The sequence below is a fragment of the Rutidosis leptorrhynchoides genome, chromosome 4, assembly GCF_046630445.1.
Source record: "Rutidosis leptorrhynchoides isolate AG116_Rl617_1_P2 chromosome 4, CSIRO_AGI_Rlap_v1, whole genome shotgun sequence".
Lineage (NCBI taxonomy): Eukaryota > Viridiplantae > Streptophyta > Magnoliopsida > Asterales > Asteraceae > Rutidosis > Rutidosis leptorrhynchoides.
In genome coordinates this window covers 465,001,730-465,021,966 of record NC_092336.1, presented here as the reverse complement: position 1 = coordinate 465,021,966, position 20,237 = coordinate 465,001,730, and the positions used below count along the sequence as shown (strand labels likewise).

General features: G+C 35.6%; 2 pseudogenes; one reads left to right on the top strand and one right to left on the bottom strand.

Annotated features, from left to right (window-relative positions):
- The window catches only part of LOC139844471 (probable cellulose synthase A catalytic subunit 1 [UDP-forming]), a 29,115-nt pseudogene extending 28,266 nt beyond the window's left edge, over nucleotides 1-849 (top strand).
- The window catches only part of LOC139842253 (uncharacterized), a 191,922-nt pseudogene extending 172,633 nt beyond the window's left edge, over nucleotides 1-19,289 (bottom strand).
- Nucleotides 19,290-20,237: the final 948 nt, after the last annotated feature.

The following is a 20,237-nucleotide window of genomic DNA, read 5'->3' as shown; positions in this document are numbered from 1 at the left end:
ATAACAATAACATTTGTAATCAAAACTCACATGAACTATTATTCATATGAAGATGGGGTTGGTCCGATACCAAATGATATGATCCAATTAGGATTTTACAATCGAAAATGAATCTTCAGCATAATATCCATTATGCTCATCTTGCAACCTTTAGAATCAAGTTTCTACGTTGAGATTTCAACGGATATATGAATTTATGATTTGTGTTTTTTATTTCAGATAACCGACATAGGTGGAATGTGGTTTATTCCTTTTTTCGTGTCCTTTATTGTGACTATTATCTTGGAGCTCAAGTGGAGCGGTGTGAGCTTACTTGACTGGTGGAGAAACGAACAGTTTTGGGTCATTGGTGGAACCTCGGCTCATCTTTTCGCCGTATTTCAAGGCTTCTACAATTTTCTTGCCGAAATAGACTCTGAATTCACCATCACGGCCAAGGTCAACGTCCAGAATGTCGTAAACTTGTCAGAACTCTATATTTTTAAATGGTCTTTCCTCCTCATACCTCCCACCATCATCATTATTGTCAACTTAGTTGGCATTGTGTTTGGTGTTTCATCAGCAATCATCAACGGGTACGAGTCATGGGGCCCACTTTACGGGAAGTTGTTTTTCGCAATATGGAGCGTGGCCCATCTTTACCCATTCCTCACGGGTTTGTTGGGTCCTCAAAACCGAACCCCTACTACTGTCATCCTATGGTTGATTGTTCTTGCGTCAATTTTGTCCCTTCTTTGGATTCGTGTTGACCCGTTATGATTTACAAGTGGTTAGAGATGAATGTGAGATTAATTATTAGCCATATAAGCATAAAATTGTTTGAAATGTCATAGAAGTATGATATTTAAGTAAGCCATATGATATGATTGGATTAATTCTGGTGCAATTTATGTAAACAACGTTTAAATTTGTAGCATCTGTCATTTTGAGTTTTCAGTATTATAGGAATAGGAATGGTGAAATTTAACATCCATGCAGTTACTGTAAGGATTTGAAGTCTTCCAAGTTGATTTACATCTTGATTATAGTATACAACGAGTACAAATTCAGAACGCGCGTTGATTATAGTATACTGTAAGGATTTGAAGTCTTCCAAGTTGATTTACATCTTGATTATAGTATACAACGAGTACAAATTCAGAACGCGCGTTGATGAGGGCGTATTTGAATGTCGCGGGGTCTTTCGGCTTGCATATTCATATTTAATGCATCGTTACGTATTTACAGAAGAAAAAATGGCTCATGCGTTGCTGCGTGAAATGTATATATATGTATGAAAAGTAGCCCGAAATAGTTAGCGTTTTTATAAAACCGTCTGTGTTACGTATAGTTAGTTGCGTTGTGTTTGTAAAGTTATTTCGACTTTGATGGTGATGGCGGTGGAAAATAGTTCGGGACAAATAGAAAGATAAGCCCCGTTTTTAGATGTCGGTGTGTTTAGCGTTTTTAAAAAAAATGTCCGTTTCGAGCGCAGTTAGTTTCATTTTGTTCGTAAAATTTTTTATAGTTTAATGGTGATGTTGGTGAAAAATAACTCAAGACGAATAGGAAGATAAAAATAACTCAAGACGAATAGGAAGATAAAGCCTATGTAAGATTAAGGTGGAATTCTTAGAGTATTTTTATATTAAATAAAAGAATTTACGTTTTACCCCCTTAAAGCTGAGGGGCTGTTTTTGTGAACTGGTTATATTTGAGGGGGTAGAGTATATGTTTTTTTGTTTGATGTTGTTTTTGGCCTCATTTGTTCTTGGAGTTGTGTAACAACCCGTCAAAATCGCTATTGACGCGGTACGTTATTCATTGATTTCATAGTGAGATTTTGACCTCTACATGATACGTTTTGTAAACATTGCATTCTTTTGAAAAGGCACACCATAAATGAATATCTAATTCCAAGGTTTTTGACATCTGATGATTTCTTCATATAGACAATCACCATAAATAATAGTTTACAATAATACATCCGTTGACAATGCAGTCAAAATAAGATACATGGTGATGATTTTGTGAATGCAAAGTTTCTCGAATAAAGCATCTATGACTCCATGTACATAGCTTGTATAACGTATAAGCAAACAGCGGAAGACTTCTATGAACCTAAGAATAAAATGCTAAAAGTGTCAACGCAAAGGTTGGTGAGTTCATAATTTTAATGTTGCGCATAATCTATATATAAAGGTGGATCACGAGATTTCAGTTGTTTCATCCAAAACGTTTATCAAAATATTCTACGAAATTGAGCACCCTGGTAATTAACTTAACGTATATAATAAGTACCCCTGTTTTAACATACATGCAACCAACATGTACAATACACGCAAACCAACGTGTACTAAACTTAAATAGTATACGTCTGTTTTATAGTTCAGGCTAGGGTTTCTATACCTGGAACAGACGGGGATGTCAAGCCCTATGGATCCATATACTACTACTCGCGCCCACCAGTTCTTATAACCGGCTGTTACTAGTTACAAAAGTTAAGGGATTTTCGGTTCAAACTCAGTGTAGAATTTAGTATATACTTGTGTCCATTGCGTTTAAAATAAATTGCATGTATTCTCAGCCCAAAAATATAGATTTCAAAAGCAATTAAAAAGGGATCTATAAACTCACTTTTCAATATTGTGATTCAATATTGTAGGAAAAATATGTCGCCGCAACGATGGTGGACAAATATATGGTTGGCCTCGGATTCACGAACAATACCCATAAATTCCATAGTTTTTAAAAGGTTTGAAACCCGATTTTAAAACACCCGCGTATCACTTATTACAATATTTTACCACTTGTATCTTTGAATGAAAATAATAATAATACGGAGTATGTAAGTTATAGTACACTACCACTATAAATTTGAGATTTTAACAAGATAATATAAAAAGTAATTGTTTGTGTGTGTGGTTCTGCAGATTGGAGATCGAATATATATAGATATTTAAATAATCATATTTTCAACGTGTAAGAAAAATAAAATAATAGCAGCCACACCTTTATTTCTAAAGTCTCGTGAGTTTAAAGGGGTTGTGACACTTTGTTGTATTTTTCTGTCGACATATATACCCCATGTTTTACGGACTGATATTTCGTACTCTGTTGCTAATAATTGACGGGTAAAAGTATAGATAAAAAGAATTCCACCTTTTATAATTGAATACATATATTTATTTTGGTCTTAAGCTTTATAAAACTTGTTGTAAAAAGGTCCATCCATCTAATCATTGTACCGACATATACAATTATATCTCCATCCATCTATGTAATATATATATATATATATATATATATATATATATATATATATATATATATATATAAATAAAAAACGTGCAAATTAAAAATAATAAAAAAAATTGCCACTTCCATCATCAATTTGGATGTTTCTTGTGCCGACACCATTTTGAATTTTATATATATATATATATATATATATATATATATATATATATATATATATATATATATATATATATATATATATATATATTTAATTTTTATAATTTATTAAATATTATATTATATTTACGTGCATATTTAACTTGTAATTTTAGTTCCAATGACTTGTACGCTAATGTTCGACTAATGTCCCGGATCCCGTTTTTCAAACGTTGTTTCGTACGCTTAGAAAACTTGTACTTCACGTTTTGCGACAAGTACCTTTATTAATAATTAGACTTAATTCACCAATAATTCATATTTCATGAAATGAACTTTATACATTTGAGTGTTTTGGTCATTTGCTTCTTTATATCGTCTGCTCGTTATTTATTAAAATATATTAAATAATATTATTTAAAATCTCTAATACAAGAAAATAAATATAATCAAATCATTTTATTTATAAGTTAATATTTTCTAACACTATATTTTATTACGTTGTAAAATATATATTATCGTTTAGAAATTTGTATGATCTATTTATAATATCGAAATCTTTATTTAACAATATAATCTTTAGTTTTTCAAAAATGAATATATTTAAAGTTCATTATATTTTAAAATCGTTTAAATCATCGAAATTCTTATATTACATAACATTTACATTTTAAAACTTAAATCGATATAATTCATTTATGTACCAACATTTATTTTAACTTCTCAAATATTCTAATTAACTTTTTGAAATATCAGTTGAATCAATAAACGAATGCTACTATCGTCTACTAAATAACTTGAAATTATATATATGTATATATCTTTATTTAATATACATAAATCATTTTTTAAATACACATTGCAAGTTATTTATAATTAATTTTAATAACTAATATTCCAACTTTTTGTATATATATATATATATATATATATATATATACACAAATAGATGTTCGTGAATCGTCGGTCAATAGTTAAAGGTTAACTGAATATATAACATTAGTTCAAAAATTTTGAGAATCAATATTACAGACTTTGCTTATCTTGTCGAAATCATATAAATATTAAGTTTAAATTTGGTCGGAAATTTCTGGGTCGTCACAGTGCCTACCCGTTAAAGAAATTTCGTCCCGAAATTTGATTGGGATGGTCATGGATGACAATAAGTATGTTTTCATGACTCATATGAGTTGGAAATTTGAGTTTTATCATTAGTGGGTACTATGGATAAAACAATTTGATTTTTGTGAAGATTACGAGTGAAGTTATCACAAAAGAGTGAAATGAGTAAATGTAGGTTCATCTTAATCAGTGACGTAGTCACGGTTGATTTTCGGAATTCAAGGGATTTAAAAGAGAATCTTTGTAATAAGATTTGGTTCTTCGGTAATTAAGGAAATTAGGATCTTCTTTGGTTAAATGCGATGATCTGTCTCGATTGCCCTATCTGATATTTCACTATAAATCCACCCTCTTCGTTTCCTTATTTCCACAGCTCACACCTTCTATTCTTTCCCCCTCAATTCATATCTTAAAGCATTCGTCAATATGCTCCATCCAGTTCTGATTCTTGATAAACTCCTAACTTTCATATCTGTCATTCTTCTTTTTCATCTGCCGCCAAGAAGAATCTATTTACTTCTACTATACCCTTGGGTTTATAGTGTTTTTAGTTCTCCCGTGTTTTTATATCGCTTTATGCATCGATATACACGGTTTGTAATTTCTGGGTTGTTGTTGGGTTTTATACCTTCCCTTATATTTCAGAGTCCCATAATTTTGTTTCCTCTTCCCAACTTTAAGTCAAGCGAATAATGGTCCAGAATTCGTAGGTATGGAGTTTCAAATGATCATAATATACAAATTAGAAAGGAAAGGTAATAGCACAATTTGATTTGTCAAATTACCAGAATATCCGAAAAAGACCGAATCATCAAGAAGAATATTTTCTTGATAGTTTAGAGGTTAAATAGAATGAAAGAGTTATATAACATGGTTCATGATGAGGGTATGATCTGTGAACCTTTATCACGTTCTATTAGAAACTCAGCATGACTTACTGTAATATAATCACGTTGATCAAGTGTCATTATATTATACTAACTCATGCTTCGGTTCCCAACACTACTTCAAAAACATTCATATTTTAAATTCGAATGTTTACAGAATATAGAAACTAAACAGTTTCCTTTATGATGTAATACAGATAACGCGAGGAGATAAATAATTTCAAATAAGGATAGTTATGAAAATATCTTCAGAAATATCGAGGATATTTATAATGAAAGATACGATGATATCTTAGAATTTCTAATATTGAAGGATGAAGAAGAAGATTTGTCTGTAAAGGTTTAGAGTCAGGAGCAAGGTATTCGTTAATGATGAAATGTCCCGTTCTTATTGATTAAAAAAGTTCCATATTAATTGATTTCGTTGCGAGGTTTTGACCTCTATATGAGACGTTTTTTAAAGACTGCATTCATTTTTAAAACAAACCATAACCTTTATTTCATAAATAAAGGTTTAAAAAGCTTTACGTAGATTATCAAATAATGATAATCTAAAATATCCTGTTTACACACGACCATTACATAATGGTTTACAATACAAATATGTTACATCGAAATCAGTTTCTTGAATGCAGTTTTTACACAATATCATACAAACATGGACTCCAAATCTTGTCCTTATTTTAGTATGCAACAGCGGAAGCTCTTAGTATTCACCTGAGAATAAACATGCTTTAAACGTCAACAAAAATGTTGGTGAGTTATAGGTTTAACCTATATATATCAAATCGTAACAATAGACCACAATATTTCATATTTCAATACACATCCCATACATAGAGATAAAAATCATTCATATGGTGAACACCTGGTAACCGACATTAACAAAATGCATATATAAGAATATCCCCATCATTCCGGGACACCCTTCGGATATGATATAAATTTCGAAGTACTAAAGCATCCGGTACTTTGAATGGGGTTTGTTAGGCCCAATAGATCTATCTTTAGGATTCGCGTCAATTAGGGTGTCTGTTCCCTAATTCTTAGATTACCAGACTTAATAAAAAGGGGCATATTAGATTTCGATAATTCAACCATAGAATGTAGTTTCACATACTTGTGTCTATTTTGTAAATCATTTATAAAACCTGCATGTATTCTCATCCCAAAAATATTAGATTTTAAAAGTGGGACTATAACTTACTTTCACAGATTTTTACTTCGTCGGGAAGTAAGACTTGGCCACTGGTTGATTCACGAACCTATAACAATATATACATATATATCAAAGTATGTTCAAAATATATTTACAACACTTTTAATATATTTTGATGTTTTAAGTTTATTAAGTCAGCTGTCCTCGTTAGTAACCTACAACTAGTTGTCCACAGTTAGATGTACAGAAATAAATCGATAAATATTATCTTGAATCAATCCACGATCCAGTGTATACGTATCTTAGTATTGATCACAACTCAAACTATATAGATTTTGGAATCAACCTCAACCCTGTATAGCTAACTCCAACATTCACATATAGAGTGTCTATGGTTGTTCCGAAATATATATAGATGTGTCGACATGATAGGTCGAAACATTGTATACGTGTCTATGGTATCTCAAGATTACATAATATACAATACAAGTTGATTAAGTTATGGTTGGAATAGATTTGTTACCAATTTTTACGTAGCTAAAATGAGAAAAATTATCCAATCTTGTTTTACCCATAACTTCTTCATTTTAAATCCGTTTTGAGTGAATAAAATTGCTATGGTTTCATATTGAACTCTATTTTATGAATCTAAATAGAAAAAGTATAGATTTATAGTCAGAAAAACAAGTTACAAGTCATTTTTGTAAAGGTAGTCATTTCAGTCGAAAGAACGACGTCTAGATGACCATTTTAGAAAACATACTTCCACTTTGAGTTTAACCATGATTTTGGGATATAGTTTCATGTTCATAATAAAAATCATTTTCCTAGAATAACAACTTTTAAATCAAAGTTTATCATAGTTTTTAATTAACTAACCTAAAACAGCCCGCGGTGTTACTACGACGGCGTAAATCCAGTTTGACGGTGTTTTTCGTGTTTCCAGGTTTTAAATCACTAAGTTAGCATATCATATAGATATAGAACATGTGTTTAGTTGATTTTAAAAGTCAAGTTAGAAGAATTAACTTTTATTTGCGAACAAGTTTAGAATTAACTAAACTATGTTCTAGTGATTACAAGTTTAAACCTTCGAATATGATAGCTTTATATGTATGAATCGAATGATGTTATGAACATCATTACTACCTCAAGTTCCTTGGATAAACCTACTGGAAATGAGAAAAATGGATCTAGCTTCAAAGGATCCTTGGATGGCTTGAAAGTTCTTGAAGCAGAATCATGACACGAAAACAATTTCAAGTAAGATTTCCACTCGAAATAAGATTGTTATAGTTATAGAAATTGAATTAAAGTTTGAATATGATTATTACCTTGTATTAGAAAGATAACCTACTGTAAGTAACAAAGGTTTCTTGATCTTGGATGATTACTGATGTAAAGAAATCGTGTATATAATTTATCGTATGGAAAACACCGGTTTTAAAGATTGCTACACACTAACGGGCAGTGTACCCGATCGTGTAGTAGTATAGTAACTGGTTTAGTTCCGTGTATCGTTCCAAGGACAGTTATATCAGTCAAACTAGAATTAGAAACTATATTATGATTAACTAAGTAAATTAAAGTTAAAAGTACAAGTTTTATGTTTTGGTGGCTATTTAACGATTTAGCCAAATCAAAGAAGGTTAAATGTAAAAACAATATTTTTGTCTTTTAAGTTTATGAAATGATAATAAATGCAAATAAAGCAAGTAAGATAGTTTTGAATTAAATCAAAGAGATGAAATGTTTATCTAGATATTTTACCCTCGGTATTGGATGTAAGTTTAGATATTAAGTCCTGATTGAATAATTATGTGTGTAGTTATCTAATAGGTTCACTAAGAGTTCTCTCGGATAAACACGCAAATACAATAACAAGATCAAGGGTTCCCTTTTCACTATGGTTCTTGTATTTGTAATCAAATAACTATAAGCATGCTAATCACCTAAATCGACTCGCCAAGAGTTCTCTTTAGCAAGTATTCAAACTAGAATTACTAAGTGAGGGTTCCCTATTACTTAGACCTTTTCGTTTGTGACTAGTTGATCAACAAGATCAAAGACTTGAATAACAATTGTCTTTGCGTTCGCCCTACACAATTCATTCCTATTTTGTTTAACCTTTTTAATCTAGTTTACCCCCTTGGTCCGGTTTAGCAAACAATCAATCTAAGACAAGTTGATTGTAAATCAATATGATACATCAACAAGAGTTCTCTTTATCAACAACATATCAATTAACTAAATACAAATGATTTTAACAACAATAAGCATGATTCTTAATTCAAGCTTCAATCTATCACGCATAATACATTCAATCAATAAGATTACATCCAATACCTTGGTTATTAATCTAGACAAACATTATAGAAACTAGCCAATAATCATGGTAACAGACAACAATACAATCAAATTATTAACTGAAATCATTGCTGAGAAACAACGAAATAACCTACAAGAACAAGAGTTCTTGGATGAAGAAGGATTTGACCTTTGATTCCTTGATGTTTTAGCCTCTTCCAAGAGCTTGGAGTTCTCCAATTTGCTCTTCAAAAAGCGTCTCTAGACTCTCTGGTTCGTAAATGATATGAAACAGTCCCAAAAACTGAAGTTTTAAAGTGGAGAAAGTAGGTAAAAAGCAGAAAAGTCGGCCCAAACCTACTACGGGACGTCGTCCCAAAAGGCAGGACGGCGTCCCACTAAACAAGCCAGGACGGTGTCCCAAACAACCAAGACGGCGTCCCATATCAAAGGGCAGGACGACGTCCCCATGCCCTGGACGGCGTCCCAATTTGCTGATTTTGACTGTTTCGTTTTCTTTTTAATCTCCTTTCATTTGTACTAAGTCTAACATATCGGAAGCTTTGTTTTATCATTTTAGAGTGCTATCTTGACCCTAACTCGTATCGGGATCAACCAATGTCATAAATCATCAAAACTCTTTGCAAATCATTCTTCCGATACAAATTTGCGCATCTTGGCTTATCACTTGTAGATCACCTTCATTATCTTCGATTCTAGAGCGTTTTTAGTGATATTGCGATAGATATATATGATGTTATTGAGCAATATCAAAACACCCCACACTTAAACCTTGCTTGTCCTCAAGCAATTCTTTCTTTACAAAGTGGAACAATTATCAAATACAATCACACAATATATATTACAAACATTACATGAATCATTCGAAGCACACGAAGCACACACGTTGATATGAAACACAACTCACACTATATGAAACACACGCTTTAAGTAACACACTCACGCTATATACACAATGAAAACACACACACACACATTTTTGGGAGATTAGAGCCAAGTATCCGAAAAATTTGATCCTAGGGAAATCAGGACCTTGATGAAAACGTTTTATGGTTTTGAAAATATCATGCTAGTTTTTAATACTAGACACGTTTTCCGATTTTGTCGGATTTTCTGAATTTTTTTTTTTTTTTTTTTTTTAAATGAGTGCGGGTTTCCCGCTATTGGTCAAGCCAATCCCTCCCACGGTACCTAACATTACGAGATGTTGGTAGAAAATAATGTGCTTAGGAGGATACACATTACGTCCGAATATCATTGACAATTATGAGGTAATCATCTAATCCGTTAAATCAATCATGAAGATTGAAATTCATCAGGCTTAAAAGCTGATATATTACCTTTCCGGAGGTTATCCACTGGGAATCTAATCAATCACTGACAATTTGTGTATCATGGTGCGCTTCCCATTTGGCTAGCAAATCTCCCTCATTGAGATAAGCTTTGACTACCAGTTTCCCTGTTTGACGTTGAGGCCTGATAGATTTCCAGTCGATGTTAGTAATGACTTTTCAAGAGTTTTTATCACCCTACGACTGGTCTGGACTACATCTTCTGAATTGAATCTGTAAGTGTGTCATTCGGAAGACTTTACTTCCTTGAGGATGGAACAGATACATCCTATTGGTTATAATAGGTGGTCGGACGCAACATTGTCCTTGTTAGGAGAAACAATGAGGATCGTCCTTAAGGTTTTCGATCTGGCGCGAGATCCGGTTTCCGACCACGCTATACAATCACCGCTCTCTCACGGTTTACACTCGTTTTGGTACAAGTGACCTACAAGTTAGCTTACTAAACTAGTAGGATTTTCATTCAAATAATTGAATGATAGAGCAACTTCAAAGACTATTAATAATTTAAAATGCAAAACAACATTTATTTTCTTTTAAAATCACAATGCATATGACATGGTTTTGTTTTTGGACTTTTAATCGTTTTTAAGGCTTACATAAAAATTTTAAAATTTTTATAATAAACGCCAAACGCCTTAATTTTAGTGAAACGAGTTCCCGATAAATTTCTACTCCCTACCCCACACTTGAGATCATGCAAGGCCCTCATTGCATGAAATCAGAAAAAGGATTAAATTTAGAGGGCAAAGTGATAGGGTGATTGTAGAAATTTTCAATTTTTAACCTGTAAATCGTGGAACATGTAGACGGATGCCGCTGAACTTACTGCCAGCATAAGAGCATCGTCCATTCCGCGATTATCATCATACATATATCATAATATCAAATGTCGCTGAACTTAATGCCAGTCTTTGAAGTTCAAACATGCTGCAAAAATGAACAAACCACACAAATCACAATAAAAATAACGGTGTTTTTACAACCACAACCGTTTATCAAACCACACCATTAGTACATTATTACAAACCGAAATTATCTCAAAACACATCACACAAATTAAATTGTCTCAAAACAAAGTACAAAATGATCCAATAGGCACGCAGGCCTAGTTATCGTACGGCCAGAAATAATTACCCGAACCATCTCGGTACGGGCGTCCATGTGGATATTGCCGCTCAAATCTTTCCCGAGCATCCTGCAACGCATCTGTAGAGTTATAAATCGGGTGAGGTGGAGGTGGGTGTTCAGGATCCGTGTAGTATTGTGGTGTCAGACGTGTCGTGCCGTAGTACTGTTCGGGGTTCGAATAAAATAACTCTGAGTTATGGTTATTCCAATCAATACCATAACTGTTCCACCCCTGATCATGTACTTGAGCGATCTGTCATCGCTCCATTCGTTCCTGACTATCCCACATTTGTTGGTTGTGCCTCCTTTGTTCGTTCGGGCTCAATCTCATGTTGTTAACACTACCAACCAAACTGTCCCAACTTGATTGGGACGGATGCCACGGAACCTGTTCACCGACGTTAGTCTGTGCCTCCATTTCCGCCTCCTCTTCCTGCTGCTGCTCTTGCTGAACACCACTGCCACTTGCGTCACCTGCACCAACTGCTACAAAAGGCACCAAATGCCCATTTCTATCTTTCATAATGATTTCAGCATTAATATAAAAAACCTTTTTTAATGGTTTCATGACACTCGTATACTCCTGTAATCTACTGAAATCGATGTTAAAATGTCGGGCAATTCGGGTGATGTAGTGGCCTCCCAGAAGTGGCTTCTGTAGCCGTGTTTCAGTCGCAATGGCAAGGAAATAATTACCGATTAGCCCAGGAATGTCGGTATAGGAACCCCGCTTGATTTGATCCATAATCCACAAATCTAATGTTTTCACCTTCTCATGACCCTCAACCCTCGCATTAAAAGTGCATGCGATGAGTCGATGAAGCAGCTTATCATCCCGGGCTGCGATTTCGTTGTACCTGTGCTTGCTTGATCTAAAATGTGCAGGCGCAATATTTGGCTTACAAATTCTGCGCCAATAAGAGGTGTCATCAAAAACATGCCGGCCAACGTAATCAGAAGCCCGCAAATATTCACCTAACTGATTATCGGTGAATTCCCCAAAAATTCCCAGAACTCTACAAAGCTGTAAACTGCTTATACCCCTATCTTAGCCCCCGAGATGAAACCGTAGAAACTCATTCGATAAATAATCGCTGACATTGTTAAACCGCATGGTAGAGTAAAATTCTTTAAGCAGCACCGGATAGATTGGTTCATTGATGCTAAAAACCTGTTCCCAAGCGTGGGTGACTACTCTACCGTAAGGAATGGCGAGTAAATTAGAAACATGTCGGCGCATGCCCGCCTCTTCCAATGGCCCCCAGATAAAATACCAAGTGGCATTAATCGGCTTGCGGTTTATTCTCTCAAACGTTTCGGTGTAGTCTTCGTCGTTCTGAACCTGTGTTAACCAAACTCGAGGATCATTTAGATCCTCCTCCTCTTCTTCTCCGGAAGACGATGATGAATGATGTTGTTGTTGTGGTGGTGGTGGTGGTTGTCGTGGAGGAGCCAAACCTGCTGTCCTTCCTCTTTTTGCCGGTCCTCCTCTGCTTGGTTGTCCCTGCAAAACATTATACACCAAACCAAAAGAACATAGAAACCGTTGTGTTAATGTTAGCTAAAACATAACCGAGTAGGAGGAGAACTTAATCATTCAATTCCTAGTTCAAAAGTATTATGATTCATTTACACAAAAGTGCATGTTCACCGTTTCAAACCAAAGTCAACCAAAGTCAACATGAATTCGTTAATACACTTTCAAAAACGAAAATCACAACTCCACAATGTAGCATAAACTTAGGAATCAAGGACTCAAGTATGTTTTGTTTATAGGTCATAACATTTAACTTTGCATTCTAAAGATATTCATCATAAATCATAACGCATTTTTCACAATTTTAGCTCAACTGACCATTATAACATCATACATTATAGCATTCTATTCCATTAATTTGCTTCAACAGGCCCTTTCAAATGAACATCAAGCATACATATTTCATAAACTCATTACAATTAACCAATATGCTTAGAAATTCAATAACATAAAAAAAATGACCCGGCCAAGTTGACATCAACATCACCAACACAATCAAATACTTCACAAGAATCATAAACATCATACATAAACCCAACATCATAAATTAAGCACTCAAAATTCGGATTTAAATTCTACAAACCCTAGAATCATGAACAAACCCTTAAGAACATGTAATCTTTGCAAAATAAACACATACGGGCAATTTAAACACCTAAGGCATGTTAATCTTAACAATAATCATGCAAATCAAACACCCCACACTTATCCTTTACCAATTTATAGAAATAAACATATAATTCAAGTAATTGATAAAGAAAAGTGTAAAAATGGAGTATCCATACCCAAAAGTTCATGATTTGAAGCTTGAATTTGAAGAAGGAAACGCGAAATTGAAGTAGAAATTAGGGTTTTTGGAGAGTGGTTCGGGTTAGGGCAGAGAAAAATAGAGAAGAGTGTGTTTTGTGGATAAGAAATGAGTGGGTAGGTGTTTTAAAACGTCTAATTTTTCTGAGTCAGGGGGTCAGGACGTCGTCCTGGATATCTAGACGACGTCTAGGATAAAGAAGTGGGACGGCGTCTTGCCATTTAGGACGGCGTCTAGGTTAGTAAAACAGGACGGCGTCTTGCCATTTAGGACGGCGTCCTGTTACACTAAAACCCACTGATCTGTTTTTCTGAGTCGTTCGTGTTTAGAGGTCATACGTTAATCATTTTGTACCAAACTAAAATTTATCGTGCACACAATACAAACCTAATTACAATTGTGAACCATTTTTTTTTTTTACGAGTCGTTCACCAAACTCGTCCCCATTTAGATTTAGGCGTTTTTCTTGAAGTTGAGGCTAACCTCATCCTCAATTTCTAGGGGACCATCAACATAGTGTTTGGCCCGGTGGCCATTCACTTTAAAAATATCACCCTTCCCGTTCTCCATTTCGACTGTACCATAAGGGTACACCTTTCTAACAACAAACGGTCCCGTCCATCGGGACTTAAGCTTTCCGGGTGATAACTTGAAACGGAAATTATAAACAAGGACACGATCGCCTTCCATGAATTCCTTTGGACGTTTCAATCTTTTGTCGTGCCATTGTTTGGTTTTTTTCTTGTAAATTAGAGAGTTGTCATAGGCTTCAAGCCTCAACTCGTCTAATTCATTTAGTTGGGTCAAACGTAACCGACCCACTTCTTGGTAATCCAAATTGCATGCCCTTAGCGCCCAATGTGCTTTATGTTCAATCTCCAACGGGAGATGGCATGCTTTTCCGTATACCATACGGAAAGGAGTTGTTCCAATCGGTGTTTTGTAGGCCGTGCGAAAGGCCCACAATGCATCGTTTAACTTGGTTGACCACTCTTTTGGATTGGCACCAACGGTCTTTTCAAGTATGCGTTTTAATGACCGGTTGGTGTTTTCTACTTGCCCACTCGTTTGGGGATGATAAGATGTCGAAATTTTATGGATTACTCCATATCTTTTCAACACCTTTTCCAATTGCTTATTGCAAAAGTGGGTGCCCCGGTCACTTATAAGAGCTTTTGGTGTGCCGAACCTAGAGAAAAGCTCCATCAAAAAGTTTACCACCACTCGGCCATCATTTGTTGGTAGAGGTTTTGCCTCCGCCCATTTAGAAACATAATCTATGGCGACAAGTATGTAGAGGTAAGAATGAGATTTTGGAAAGGGGCCCATAAAGTCAATTCCCCAAACATCGAACACCTCGCATACTTGGATGCTTTGTTGAGGCATTTCATCCCGTTTAGTTATTTGACCGGCCCGTTGGCACGCGTCACAAGCCTTATAAACAGCGTAGGCATCTTTGAATATTGTAGGCCAATAGAAACCGGCCTCATAAACTTTCTTCCCCGTGATTTGGGGACCAAAGTGCCCACCTGTTGGACCAAGGTGACAGTCAAGCAGAATTTCGGTGCATTCCTTCCCCGAAACACACCGACGGATTATCCCATCGGGACACTATTTAAAGAGATATGGGTGTTCCCAAAAATAGTATTTTAAGTCACTAAAGAATTTCTTTCTTTTCTGGTGTGACATACCGGTTTCTAGGAATCCACCCGCAAGATAGTTGGCAATGTCTACAAACCATGGATCATCAATTTTCTCAACTCTCATGAGATTTTCATCAGGAAAATTATCTTGGATAACGGTCTCATGTAGAACCCCAAGATTCGGGTTCTCAAGTCGAGAAAGGTGATCGGCAGCTAGGTTTTCGGCACCCTTTTTATCCTTTATATCGATGTCGAATTCTTGCAAAAGCAAGACCCAACGTATTAAACGGGGTTTAGCATCTTGCTTAGAAAGCAAGTACTTTAATGCCGAGTGGTCTGTGTAGACAACCGTCTTTGCTAGCACTAAATAGGATCGGAATTTGTCAAACGAAAAGACGATTGCAAGGAGTTCCTTCTCGGTGGTAGTGTAATTAAGTTAGGCTCCTTGCAGTGTCTTACTAGCATAGTAAATGGGCTTGAAATGTTTTTCTATTCTTTGCCCCAAGACGGCACCAATAGCAAAGTCACTGGCGTCACACATAAGTTCGAATGGTATTGACCAATTCGGCGATATGAGAATCGATGACTGCGTGAGCTTTGCTTTAAGAAGATTAAAGGCGGCAAGACACTCGTCCGTAAAGACAAATGGAGCGTCCTTCTCAAGAAAACTTCTAACACCTTTCACATTCGTTGGTGGTGGTAATTTGGCTATTACTTCCACTTTAGCCCGATCCACCTCCAGACCTGCACAAGAAATTTTATGACCCAATACAATGCCCTCTTTTACCATAAAATGGCATTTTTCCCAGTTTAGTATAAGATTTGATTCTTCACACCTAATCAACATACGCTCAAGATTTTTAAGACATGATTCAAAAGAATCACCGAAGACTGAGAAGTCATCCATGAATACTTCCATAAAGTCTTCAATCATGTCATGAAAAATAGCTACCATACACCTTTGGAAGGTAGCAGGAGCATTGCATAAGCCAAAAGGCATACGTCGATAGGAGAAGGTACCATAAGGGCATGTAAAAGTCGTTTTCTCTTGGTCCTCGGGTGCTATAGGGATTTGGAAATATCCCGAGAAACCGTCAAGAAAACAATAAAAATTCTTTCCCGCTAATCTTTCCAACATTTGATCAATGTAAGGAAGGGGAAAATGGTCTTTTCGGGTAGCATCATTTAATTTTCTGTAGTCAATGCATACCCTCCAACCCGTGATAGTCCTGGTAGAAATTAATTGGTCGTCTTCATTTGTGACAACGGTCATGCCACCCTTTTTGGGCACGCATTGGACCGGACTCACCCAAGGACTATCCGAAATTGGATAAATAAGACCCGCATCTAGGAGTTTGACAATCTCCTTCTTAACAACTTCTTGCATATTGGGGTTGAGTCGCCTTTGTCTTTGTACACATGGCTTATAGTTATCTTCCATTAATATCTTATGTGTACAATAAGAGGGACTTATACCCTTGATGTCGTGAATTTTCCATGCTAAAGCCGTTTTATGGGCTTTTAACATGGAAACAAGCTTAGATTTTTCACTTACAGAGAGTTCGGATGAAATGATCACCGGGAGAGTAGAACCTTCTTGTAGGTAAGCATATTCCAAGTGACTTGGAAGTGGCTTCAGTTCCAAAACGGGAGGTTCTTCAATCGATGTTTTACATCGGTACTCATTCCCTAAATCCAACTTTCTGTACTCTTCATCATTTGGCTCATACCCGTTAGCCATCAAAGTGGTTAACATCTCCACTTCTTCTACCATTGTTTCCTCATCACCTTCCGCAAAAATGCATTCTCCTGTACCTTGCAATTCTGGAAATTCCTGCAACAACTCCGAATACGTGTCTACGGCTTGCAGATAATAACATTGATCATCAGTAGACTCGGGGTATTGCAAGGCATGGTCAACGGAAAAGGTAACCTTCATATCCTCAATACTAAGGGTCAATTTCTGCCCATGAACATCTATCATAGCTCTAGCGGTATTGAGGAAAGGTCGACCTAATATAAGAGGCACATGTGTGTCCTTCTCCATGTCTAGAATTACAAAGTCAGCCGGAAATACTAGGGTACCTACTTTTACTAACATATTCTCTAAAATTCCACGAGGGAATTTAACAGAGCGGTCTGCTAGTTGGATTGCCATTCGAGTTGGTTTCAGTTCCCCGGGGTTTAGCTTAACATATAATGAATAAGGCATTAAATTTATGCTAGCCCCTAAATCCGCTAATGCTTTAATGCATTCCAAATCTCCCAGGAGACATGGTATGGTAAAACTTCCAGGATCAGCTAACTTTTTCGGTATTTTGTTCATCAAAATTGCTGAACAATTAGCATTCATGGTGACGGATGAAAGTTCTTCCATTTTCTTCCGATTAGTAAGTAAGTCTTTTAAAAACTTAGCATACTTGGGCATACCCGAGATTACATCAATGAAAGGCATGTTTATGTTGATTTGTTTAAACATATCTAGGAATTTCGACCTTTCGGCCTCTAGCCTTTCTTGTTGTTGCTTTCTCGGGTATGGGAGCGGTGGTTGATATGGTTTCACTACGGGTTTTTTCCCGTTTTTCCTTTTCAACTACTTGTTCCGGCTCCTTAACCGGTTCATCATATTGGTTCAATGGAACCCTGAAATCAGAATTTTCGGGCATTTTTGGAGCATCGTATGCTAGACCACTCCGTGTGGTGATAACATTTGCGTGCTCATTTCGTGGGTTTTTACTGGTATCGCCCGGTAAACTACCTGGTTTCCTCTCGCTCAGTAAATTGGCTAAACCACTCATTTGTTTTTCTAAATTTTGAATTGATGCTTGTTGGTTTCTAAATTGATGTTCGTTTTTCTCGTTGGTTTGGTTTATATTTGTGACAAGCTGAGTTTGTGATGTAATTAACTTTTCCAACATACTCTCTAAATTTGACTTTTTCTCCTCCTGCTGGGGTTTTTGATAATAACCCGGAGTTTGTTGTTGGAACCCACTACTTGACCCTTGTTGAAAATTGGAAGTTTGACCTTGAGGGTTGTAGGGGTTGTTAAAGTTCCGGTTAAATTGGGCTCTTCCCTGAAACTGGTTATTATTTCTTTGGCTTATAAAAGCCACTTCTTCTTTTTTAGCCATGGTTAACCCGGCATCACAATCTTTTCCTAAGTGGAGACCACCACAGTATTCACAACCTACTTTCATACTATGGATTTCCTTGGTGATTTTGTCCATGTTTCGGACAACACCATCTATTTTTACACCTAGGGAGCTTAAGTCATCATAAGCACCGGCGCTTTGGACTTGAGCATTTCGAGTGATTGGGCATTCTTAATGCCACTCATGAGAATAATCGGCTAGTTTCTCGATTATCTCATAAGCCTCTTGCTCGGTTTTGTCCATAATTGAACCTCCGGCCGCCTGATCAATGGAAATTCGGGTTGCAACTTCGCAACCCTTGTAAAAGATTTGAACCTGTTGAAAGGTATCCAAACCATGGTTTGGACAACTTCTTAGCATTTTGGAAAATCGATTCCATGCTTCGTACAAGGTTTCCATTGGCTTTTGATAGAATTGGGTAATTTCGTGTTGGAGTCTCGCGGACTTAGAAGCTGGAAAATATTTCTTAAGAAATTTTTCCAACATACCATCCCACGTTCCTATCGTAGCCTCGGCCAGTGAATCTAACCAACTTCGGGCTTCCCCTTGGAGTGTCCATGGGAAAAGTCTTAAAAATATGGCCTGGTCAGTTTCTGGTTTAAGTTTGAAAAGAAGACATATCTCTTCAAAGAGACGAATATGTTCGTTTGTGTCTTCATTAGGACCACCACTAAATTGACACTTGTTATTAATCATTTGAAGAATAGGTCCTTTAATTTCAAAAGTTACCTCACCAGTAGGTGGAGTAATAGCACTACCTTGTCCGGTTCGAGTTGCTTTCATCCTTGCTGCCATTGATTGTCTTGGTACCAACGGTCTTTCTCCTTCCATTTCAAAATTTGGTGGTTGAACTGGTTTACCAAAGTCTGAATATCGAGGCTTGGTTGTACTTGATTCTGAATCAAAAGTTTCTTGCTTTGATGAAGATTCAAAAATTTCAAGTACTTCTTTTGGAATTTTACCAAGCTTTCTATCAGGTTCTGTAAACGGTGTAAGTAATGGAGATTCTGAACTTCGGGTATGTGGCATATGCAACCTATAATCTGTCAATCACACAACTAACAAAAACTATCACACATACCGATTCTATAAAATTAAAATCAAAGACTATTAATAATTTAAAATAATTAAGAAACTACTTAATCACAAATTTAGTTAATAATCCTATTTTGACACAAAACTGTCCCCGGCAGCGGTGCCAAAAACTTGATGTAAAGAAATCGTGTATATAATTTATCGTATGGAAAACACCGGTTTTAAAGATTGCTACACACTAACGGGCAGTGTACCCGATCGTGTAGTAGTATAGTAACTGGTTTAGTTCCGTGTATCGTTCCAAGGACAGTTATATCAGTCAAACTAGAATTAGAAACTATATTATGATTAACTAAGTAAATTAAAGTTAAAAGTACAAGTTTTATGTTTTGGTGGCTATTTAACGATTTAGCCAAATCAAAGAAGGTTAAATGTAAAAACAATATTTTTGTCTTTTAAGTTTATGAAATGATAATAAATGCAAATAAAGCAAGTAAGATAGTTTTGAATTAAATCAAAGAGATGAAATGTTTATCTAGATATTTTACCCTCGGTATTGGATGTAAGTTTAGATATTAAGTCCTGATTGAATAATTATGTGTGTAGTTATCTAATAGGTTCACTAAGAGTTCTCTCGGATAAACACGCAAATACAATAACAAGATCAAGGGTTCCCTTTTCACTATGGTTCTTGTATTTGTAATCAAA